Source organism: Petaurus breviceps, unplaced genomic scaffold, assembly GCF_028583685.1.
Source record: "Petaurus breviceps papuanus isolate PSGF00001 unplaced genomic scaffold, PetGlider_PUasm1.0 76, whole genome shotgun sequence".
Lineage (NCBI taxonomy): Eukaryota > Metazoa > Chordata > Mammalia > Diprotodontia > Petauridae > Petaurus > Petaurus breviceps.
This window is the reverse complement of record NW_027186473.1, coordinates 57,631,585-57,641,230: the sequence shown is the minus strand read 5'-3', so window position 1 is coordinate 57,641,230 and position 9,646 is coordinate 57,631,585. Positions and strand designations below refer to the sequence as shown.

The 9,646-nt window shown below is 44.0% G+C and overlaps 1 pseudogene; it reads left to right on the top strand.

Annotated features, from left to right (window-relative positions):
• Nucleotides 1-6,482: 6,482 nt before the first annotated feature.
• Nucleotides 6,483-7,318, top strand: LOC138174839 (protein canopy homolog 3 pseudogene; annotated as a pseudogene).
• Nucleotides 7,319-9,646: the final 2,328 nt, after the last annotated feature.

Below are 9,646 nucleotides of genomic sequence, written 5' to 3'. Positions count from 1 at the left end.
TGTCGGAGTCGATGCAATTTTCTTTTGGTTTGTTTTCAACCAGCTCTTACATCAGTTCTCACACTACCCAGTGCCAACCAGGATGACTCCTTAGGGCCCTGTGGGTCCTTAGTGCTCATCATCGATATTTTGGGGGGTCATGACAAACAAGGGAATAACAAGTAACCCAGCAGGTCACAGGCTCTTCAGAGCTGATGGACATCCCTTCACTAGAGGTCTAAGAGGAAAGGTTGGGCAGCCACTTGTGGGGGATGGTGTAGAAAGAATCCTTGCTTAGGCATAGAATGAAGTAGATGGCCTCTAAGGTCCCTTCAGAATGCCTGGAACTGAAGCTAAATTGGTGGGGGTAAAGAGGGTATAGGAAGGGGCCAGTAGTAAGGTTTACTTGAGTTACTTATCTAGTAGAAAATCCTAGAGTTTGAAATCTGAGGATCTGGGTTCAAATTCTGCTTTTCCTCCTTATTAGTTGTATATGAACTTGGCAACTCACTGCCTTTTTGTGGTATTGTTTTCTCACCTGTGGAATGTGGAAACAGAACTATATGATCTAAGAAGGGCATTGATGAACTACGGAATATCCGGGTAGCGCAACTAGATTGGTGAAGGACCTTGACTCCAGGTCATAGGAGAAGCTTTCAAAGGTGATGTTCAATTTGAGTAGAGAAGACTTCGGGGGAACCTGAGAGCCATGTTTTAAGTATTTCAAGTACTGTCCCATGGTGTTACAGATGTCCCACTCTTTCTGTTTGGTCACAGATTTGAGAACTAAAAAAATGGCTGGAAGCTGCAAAGAAGAAGAGATAGGCTTGATGTAGGAAAAACTAAATCAATTAGAATGACAGAAATGTGGGCCAGGTAACCATAGGAGGAGATGTGTTATTGTTAGAAGGTTTCAAGAAAGGGGGGCTGGATGACCATGGCAGGGGGTGGGGGAGGGGGTTGTCCTGCTGATTCTTTCTCAGGTACAGATTGAATTAGAGGGCCACTGAGGTCCCATCCAACTATGAAGTTCTGAGGTTCCTTTTTTTTTTGTTACTTCTTTAAAAAAAATCTTTATTAATTTGTTTGTTTACTTTTAGTTTACAAGATTCAGTTCCACAATCCCTTGAGTTTCAAATTTTCTCCCCCTCCTCCTCCCCCCTCCCCCATGGCAGCATGCAATCAAGTATAGGATCTGCAAATACTTTCACATTAGACATTAGTCAGGTTGTAAAGAAGGATAGTAACTGATGGAATGAACAATGGAAAAGAGGAAATAAAACCAAACAAGAAAAAGAAAGAGAGCAGGTAGTGTGCTTCAGTCTGCATTGAAACTCTGCTCTTTCTAGTTCTTTCTCTGAATGTAGACATTTCTTTCCATCATGAATCTTTTACAGTTGTCTTATAACCTTGCATTGTTGACAAGAGTCCAGTCTATCAAAGTTGGTCATCACACATACATTATGTCTATAATTGTGTACAAATGTTTCCTGGTTCTGCTCTTCTCACTCCACATCAGTTTGTGTAAGTCTCTCCAGGTAAATATGAAGTCTGTCTGCTCCTCATTTCTTATAGCACAATAGTATTCCATGACATTCATATACCACAACTTGTTTAACCATTCCCCAATTGATGGGCATCCCCTTAATTTCCAATTCTTTGCCACCACAAAAAAGCTGCAATAAATATTTTTGTACATACAGGTCTTCCTCCCACTTCTATGATCTCTTTGGTATACAACCCTATAAGTGGTATTACTAGGTCAAAGGGTATGCAATTATTTATAGCCCTTTGGGCATAGTTCCAGATTGCTCTCCAGAATGGTTGAATCAGTTCACAACTCCATCAGCAATGCATTAGTGTTCCAATTTTCCCACATCCTCTCCAGCATTTATCATTTTTCTGTTTTGTCATCTTAGCCAATCTGACCGGTTTTGAGGTTCCTTTTAACACTAGAGCATATGATCCATGATTCCTAATATCACTGCCCTCTTTCCTGAGATTGACCCCAGAATGTATGCTGGAGTGAAAATAGGGGTAGAGAGTTATTCTTTTTCAGTCATGTCCCACTTTCATGACCCCATTTGGGGTTTTCTTGGCAAAGATACTAGAGTGGTTTGCCATTTCCTTCTCCTGCTCATTTTACAATGAGGAAATTGAGGCAAACAGGGTTAAGTGACTTGCCCAGGGTCACACAGTTAGTAAGAGTCTGAGGACATATTTGAATTCTGAGACACCTAGTTCTCCATGGAGTAACTTGCCCCAGTTCAAAGGTCAGGGGATTATAATGGAAATAAACCAAGAAAATTATTGTACTCCCCACAGAGGACCTGTCTGCTCTCAGGCCCTATCGGGGTGGGGAACCTGCAGTCTCGAGGTCACATGTGGCCCTCTAGGTCCTCAAGTGTGGCCCTCTAGGTACTCAAGTGTGGCCCTCTGACTGAATCCAAACTTCACAGAACAAATCCCTTTAGCAAAAGGATTTGTTCTGTAAAACTTGGACTCAGTCAGAAGGCTGCACCTAAGGACCTAGAAGGCCACATGTCTCCTCGAGGCCTCAGGTTCTCCACCCCTGCTCTAGATTATTGCCTCTTCTACTCCCCACAGAGCACCAAGAGAGGAGATATATCAGGATGCTGGTCAAAAAGGCAGCTACTGGGCTCTTGGATGATGATGTCATAACACTGGTTACCATCTCCTCCTCGACTGTGTCTCCAGCAGCAAACTTTCTAATGCTGTCCTCAGAGACAGGCAGGAAGGCCTTATGGAGGAAGGAAGCACAACCACAAATTGAAGTAACAGGATCCACCCTGCTGGGTGGACCCTTTAAGATATAGATTGGTCAACCCAGAGTGCAGCAGTTGTGGTACACACTGTACCTCCTTGGTTCCAGGGACACAGCTTCCAGCTGTGAAACCAAACATTCTGGTAGCAAGTCCAGTGGCTGGCTCCAACCCTGGTCTTGGCTTTTCCCTGACCTGTCTCTTGACTTACTTTGTCCAGTTGGTCATATTTTGTTCTGTCCTCTGCCTGTGATCTCACCTCAGCTGACCTGCTGGGACTCTGCCAAGCACTCTACCCCAAGGCCTCTTGTATTTTCCCAATTTTGACACCTGTTCATGGGATCATGAAATTCTAATGAAAGCTAGAAAGGATTGTAGAGGTTATCTGATCTAACTCCTTCACCCTGTAGATATGGAAACTGTGGCCCAGAGAAGTCAGATGGCCAAGGACACAGAGGAAGTATCCCCCAGGAGACTCCTTGACTCTGACACACCAGTAGCTCAAAGGCTGCTCAGCGTGATTCCTCACCTCTCTCATTTCTCCCTCCAACTCCAGTTTATTTTCCTTGTTTTTCATTTTTATTTTCACTTCTGAATTCTTTCTCTTCCTCCAGACCTCCCCCACTCATTGACAAGGCAAGAAATATGATACCCATTGTACTCCAACCCTAGTTTATATAACTGTCTGACTCAACCAGTCCCTAGTCCTGGTTCCACCTGAAGCTTACTGATCCTCTCCTCTGACTGACTCACTCCTGACTCCATCAATTTAAGTAAAATTGTCAAGTCCCTACTATGTGCCAAGCACAGTGTTAGGCCCTGAAGGTAGAGACAAAACTCAAGTCATGGGTAGATTGGCCAGTGGGCGCAGTCTTTAGAGTAGGTGCAGATGTGTTCTTCCTGAGGGATTATACAGTGTTCCCTGCCCGATCCCAATCCACACGGAATTTTGGAAGCTTGTTCCCAGTCATGGGTGAGCAAGGGACTGGTACAGTATTCCTCTCATTACACAGAGAAACAAGTCTCGCCTAATGTTTTACTTGGGGAAGGTGGATACAATATGTTCTTGGATAAGTCAATACAATGTATATGGAAACATTGAAGTAGGTGAGACTAAACAGAAGAGGAGAGAGAAACTCTTCTTCAGAGTGAGGCAAGAGCGACTGGGTGTGGGCTGAGGCTTCTGGAGGAACAAGAGAAATGAACATAAGGATTAATAGACAAGAAGGAGGGCTTATTTGAGAGAGAAGGTAAGCTCCTCAAAGGGGGGGGGCCTTTCCCAATGCCATCCTAGTGTCTGGCACATAGTAGGTTTGTTGATTGATTGATCTGTTGGGGTGGCTCAGCCAGCCCTGAGAGAAGAGGGATGTTTCAATAAAGAATGAGTTTGCACTTAGGAAAGCAGCCTCGTTGTTGTATAGCAAGCCCAGATGGCTCCTGCGGAGAAAGTGAGGCTGGTGGCTTTGCACAGGCCTCCTTCACTTATATCCATTTCTTCCATGTCTGATGTCATGGTCCTCTTAGAGAATGAAGGATAAACAACAATAGCAATTACATTAGATTGCCCATCTTTATAATGGCTTTTCAGGAAGGATTTTTGCCCATGGCTACTGATTGACTTTTTAGACAGAATGAATGTGCCTTTCTGTTCATGCATCTCCCCTGACCCAATCCAAATGGACTCTAGAGTTTCCCTCAGTCTGGACATTTTCCTCTTTATAACCTTGCTCCTTCTTTCCTTTTAAATAAATAAGGAGATTTTCTATTGATGCTGTTGCCACCACATTCCAGCCTGCGCACAAAAAAAATCCTGCACATTTTCTTTCTTTGCATCTATGTATCCTTCTAACTCTTGATAATTCAGCCATATGCACAGGATAAAAGTTTCAAATAAGCAGGCAGGGCCATTAGGAGGTGGGTTATGGCAATATCCTAATTTTTAGGCCTAATATAATTTTTGCAGGACAGATTTTTTCACATATTTTTTTGCTCGGCTGAGCACGCTTCCATGCACTTCTCTGACTATGGAGTATTAGGGAGGCAATTTTCTCAAGTTTTGGTCATTTTTTACAGTCTTAGCCTTGGTTCAATGGGAAGAGCACTGGATCTGCAGCTGGGGAACCCGACTTCAAATCCTGACTCTACATTTACATTGTGTGACCTTTGGCAACTCTCTTAACTTCTCTTGGCCTCAATTTCTTCAGGGAAGGATTGGACTCAATGACTTCTGGCACCCCCTTTTATCTCTTTATCTATGATACTATGTGTAACATACATGACTGATTTTATGTCACATGTGGTCATTTTTGTGGTTGTTTAGTTGGTTCAGTCGTGTCTGACTCTTCATGACCCCTTTTGGTGTTTTCTTGGCAAGGGTACTGGAGGGGTTTGCCATTTCCTTTTCCAGCTCATTTTATAGATGAGGAAACAGAGGCAAACAGGGTTAAGTGACTTGCCCAGGGTCACACAGCTAGTAAGTGTCTGAGGCCACATTTGAGCTCAGGGAGAAGTCTTCCTGACTCCAGGCCTGGTATTCTATCTACTCTGCTACCTATCTGCCCTCATGTGCTATCAAGTGTGATAGAAATACACTATATATAGGGACCACTAGGTGGCTCAGTGAATAGAGCACCGGCCCTGGAGCCAGGAGGACCTGAGTTTAAATCTGGCCTCAGACACTTCTCACAAAAACTAGCCATGTGACCTTGGGCAAGTCTCTTAACTCTAAATTGCCCTCCAAAAAGCAAAAAAAAAAAATACACTATATATATCTTTACTATGTCTAGTATATATACTACAAATGGAAATGCATTTCTCAATGCATTCAATCAAACTTTTACTAATCTATATGTGCAAATAATACTTCCCTATAAAAACAATGCACTAAGTTGAGTCTTAGAGGTGCTGATCACCTTTCTTTATACCAAACTAACAATAAAGTTCTCTTTCTAACTAACTAGAGGCCATGTGCCCCCTCCAGGGTAGTCATTTGACAAGTTTCCCTCAATTAGCACAATCGCTCAAGTGAATGGGCTGCCCAAATCTTATCTTTTTTATTTTTTTTGCTTTTTGGAGGAAGGCAGGGCAATTGTTTACAATATTTTTCTATTGGTGATCTATCAGATCATCCATATATACTTACCAGTTGTTGGAGAAGGCACACATTGTTCACTACATCTTGTTATACAAGAGTTTATTGTTTTATTAAAAAACAACTTACTCAAAACAACTTGATCACCAAATGGAAATTTAAAACAACATGGAATCAGTTATGCCAAAGTGGCAGCCAGGAGGTACAGTGCATAGAGTGCTGGGCCTGGACTCAGAAAGACTGATTTTCCCAAGTTCAAATCCAGCCTCAGACACTTACTAGCTGTGTGACCCTGGGCAAGTCACTTAACCATGTTTGTCTTAATTTCCTCATCTGTAAAATGAGGTGGAGAAGAAAATGGCAAGCCACTTCAGTATCTTTGCCAAGAAAATCCCAAATTGGGGTGGGGAGGGGAGAGTCAGACACAGTTTAGACAACCGAACAACATGCTAAGTCAATAAACATTCCTGCTATTTCAATAAGGTAATAATGTAGATTCTCACTATGCCAGATTCTTCCAGTCTGATCTACATTTAACTAGCTCATTCTCGTAAAGCTAGCCCGATAAGCAGATGAAGTCAACAGCCCCTTCCTTTAAGAGGATAAGACCTGGCTGGCCCGGCCCAGCCATGGAGCAGCTGCTGCCACAGTGGCTGCTGCCCACTCCCGGTCCCGGCCCCACTGCCTCCTCCTCCTCCTCCTCCTCCTCCTGCTGCTGCTGCTGCTCCTGTCCTGCCCTCCGAGTTGGGCACCTCAGCTGAGGGTACGACTGCCCAGCAAGTGCGAGGTGTGCAAGTATGTAGCCATGGAACTGAAATCAGCTTTTGAGGAGACAGGCAAGACCAAGGAAGTGATTGACACCGGCTATGGCATCCTAGACCAGAAAGCTTCCAGAGTCAAATATACTATATTGGATTTTCGGTTAATTTAAGTAACTGCCACCATCTGCAAGAGACTTCTGGACTATAGCTTGCATAAGAAAAGAAGTGGCAGCAACTGGTTTGTTAGCTAAGGGTATGTCTGAGACTTTTGAAACACTCCACAATCTAGTCCACAAGGGAATGAAGGTGGTGATGGACATACCCTATGAACTGTGGAATGAGATTTCAGCTGAGGTAGCCGACCTCAAGAAGCAGTGCATTGTGCTGGTGGAGGAATTTGAGGAAGTGATTGGGGGCTGGTATCGGAACCACCAGGAAGAGGACTTAAGCTCATTTCTTTGCACCAATCTTGTGTTTAAGGGGAAAGATACAAGTTGCTGAACAATGGATCAGCAAGAAAGGGGACACAGCAGCCCTGCGAGGGAAGAAAGACAAGAAAAAGGGAGGCAGAGGCAAGGTGTCCAACAATAAGAACAGCAAGCAGAGGAAGTATCCAAGAAGCCTAGATGAGGACCCTCATTCTGAGGAAGATGAGGGTGTCCAGAAAGCCACCCCTCTCACATAGCCCCACCGATGAACTGTAGAATCCAAACAAGCACCCCATCTGCTGTCCCGGGGGTGCAAAGGGAAGCCCTTGGCTGAGAGAGACTCTGTTTTCTCTTGTGCCTCTGGCAGACGAGGATGAGCTCCCCAGCTCTGGGGGTTCACTGCACCCCCTGCTGTGCCTTTGTCTTGCTGAGGATTACAGAGCCTGCCCTTCCTTTTCCTTTCTTGGCAGCCACTTCTTCCCTGAGCTTGGAAGAAGAGCTGTGTGGTGCCCCTAGAGCTAAAAACTGCATTGTAAACCTTTGAGGGATGGGTCTGAGCATTGCTGAGCCCTCAGGGAGGACTCCATCCCTCATCGTCCCATGGGTGCACCCCCACTTTCTTCCAGTGAGGGTGGTTCAGCAATACCACTCCCCTCATATCAGAAACTCCTCTCTTGGACCCAGTCCTACCAGGAAGGCCTTCCTCACCCCAGTCCTAGTCGAGGCTGTCTTCCCCAGGGCTCTAGCCCCCCACAGCCATGTGACGCCCAGTCTCTACCCCTCCCCAACCCATTTTACTGCACAATGTGCAGAGTAAAAAATATTTGGCCTTTAAAAAAAAAAAGAGGATAAGACCTCCATAGCAGAGATGACCTTAGGAAAAAGGAAAAAGGGAGAAGTCACAGTGAAAAGTCTCTAAAGAAGATGACCCTTTTGGGGTTCATCCTGTAATTGCCTGGTTCTATAGACATATGCACTACCCTAACCCCCCTACACAGTCAAGACAAGTAGTGTTTCCACAAATACATACAAAGGAAGGACACAAGCCCAGGGTATGCCAGCAGCTGAAGAATATCATAGCAGGGCATGGAGAGCTTCCACCAGGATCCCAAGAACTGATGTTAGCAGCTTAATAGGAGGGACCATTCACCATTTTCCCTCTCCCAGGTACACTGCCCTTTACCTTGTTACCACAGGATGATGTCAACCAGGTTTGCCCAACACTCACAACTTATTGCTTGGAATTCAGTCTTTTTTCAGTCACATCTCACTCTTTGTGGCTCCATTTGGGTCCCATTTGGAGTTTTCTTGGCAAAGATACTGATGTGGTTTTCACCATTTCCTTCTCCAGTTCATTTTACAGATCGGGAAACTGAAGCAAACAGAGTTAAATGACTTGCACAGGCTTACACAGCTGTCTGAAGCTAGATTTGAACCCACAAAGATGAGTCTTCCTGACTTCAGGGCCATTGCTCTATCCACTGTGCTACCTGGCTGCCCTATTACTTGGGAGCCCTTCCTTAAATAGTTCCATCTTAGATTCTGCCAGGGTGGCTCAGGATCACCAGTCTCTGTTAAGCACTTCCAGTGAGCTGCTTTCTGCATTGACTCCAACTTCCTTAATGCTGGGTCTCCTGCTTTTCTTCTCTAATATCTACACATGACATAATTTCTTTTCTTTTAAAAAAAAAGTCATAGGATCACAATATAATCAGCAATACTAGATATAACTGACCTTGGAAGGATCCAGTTCAATCTCATTTTATAGATGTGGCAACTGGTTATAAAGTAAAATGACTGGTCCATGGTCACATTACTAGTAAGAAACAGAGTCACTATTCAAGCTCAGGTCTTCTTACTCCAAATTCAGTGCTCTTTCTTCTACAGCAAAAATCTTACCCCCAAACTACCACTTTCTCCATCCTCTATATCAATCTCCTGATCACTATTTATTTTGAGTTTTGAAGCCTTTGTTTGACTCTTTAAAAAGGTAAGGATCTCTAAAAAGAATTAATAACAGCTAACATCTATGCATGATTAGTGGGTACCTAGACAAGGGCAAGATGGCAGCGGCAGGAAGGCTTCTCTGAGAAAGAGTAAGGGTCTATTAGAAAAGATACGATGGCTCCAAAAACAATGACTATTCCTGCTACTTCACAATTCTGTACAGGGCAATGATTTATCTGTTTGTCTCTCTATTTACTAAAGGACACTCAGGGTTATTCCTGAAGTAGCATTGATCAATTTGCCATTGAGTCTCACTGGGGATATGGGCAAGAATGGGGGGTTGTTGAATATTGATTCTGGAAGAAAAATGTTAAAACATACTTGCCTCTTCTTAGTAAAGAGGTGTTAGACTGGAAATAGAAAATGTTGCAAACACTGTGAACCAAGAGGAATAGTGTTTATTTTATGTAGGTTTAGATGGCTTTCTTATAGGGAGGTCACCCTTTTGGTTGGGCCAAAGGACTAGGGGCAGCCAAAGTCCAATCCATAGAGAGGTAGCTGGTGTCCCTGGGATCTGGTGGAATTCCTACTGCCTTGCAGAATGTCATTTGGATTCATGATTAGCTGCCCTGGTGAATGAAGAGCTAGAAAGGAGCA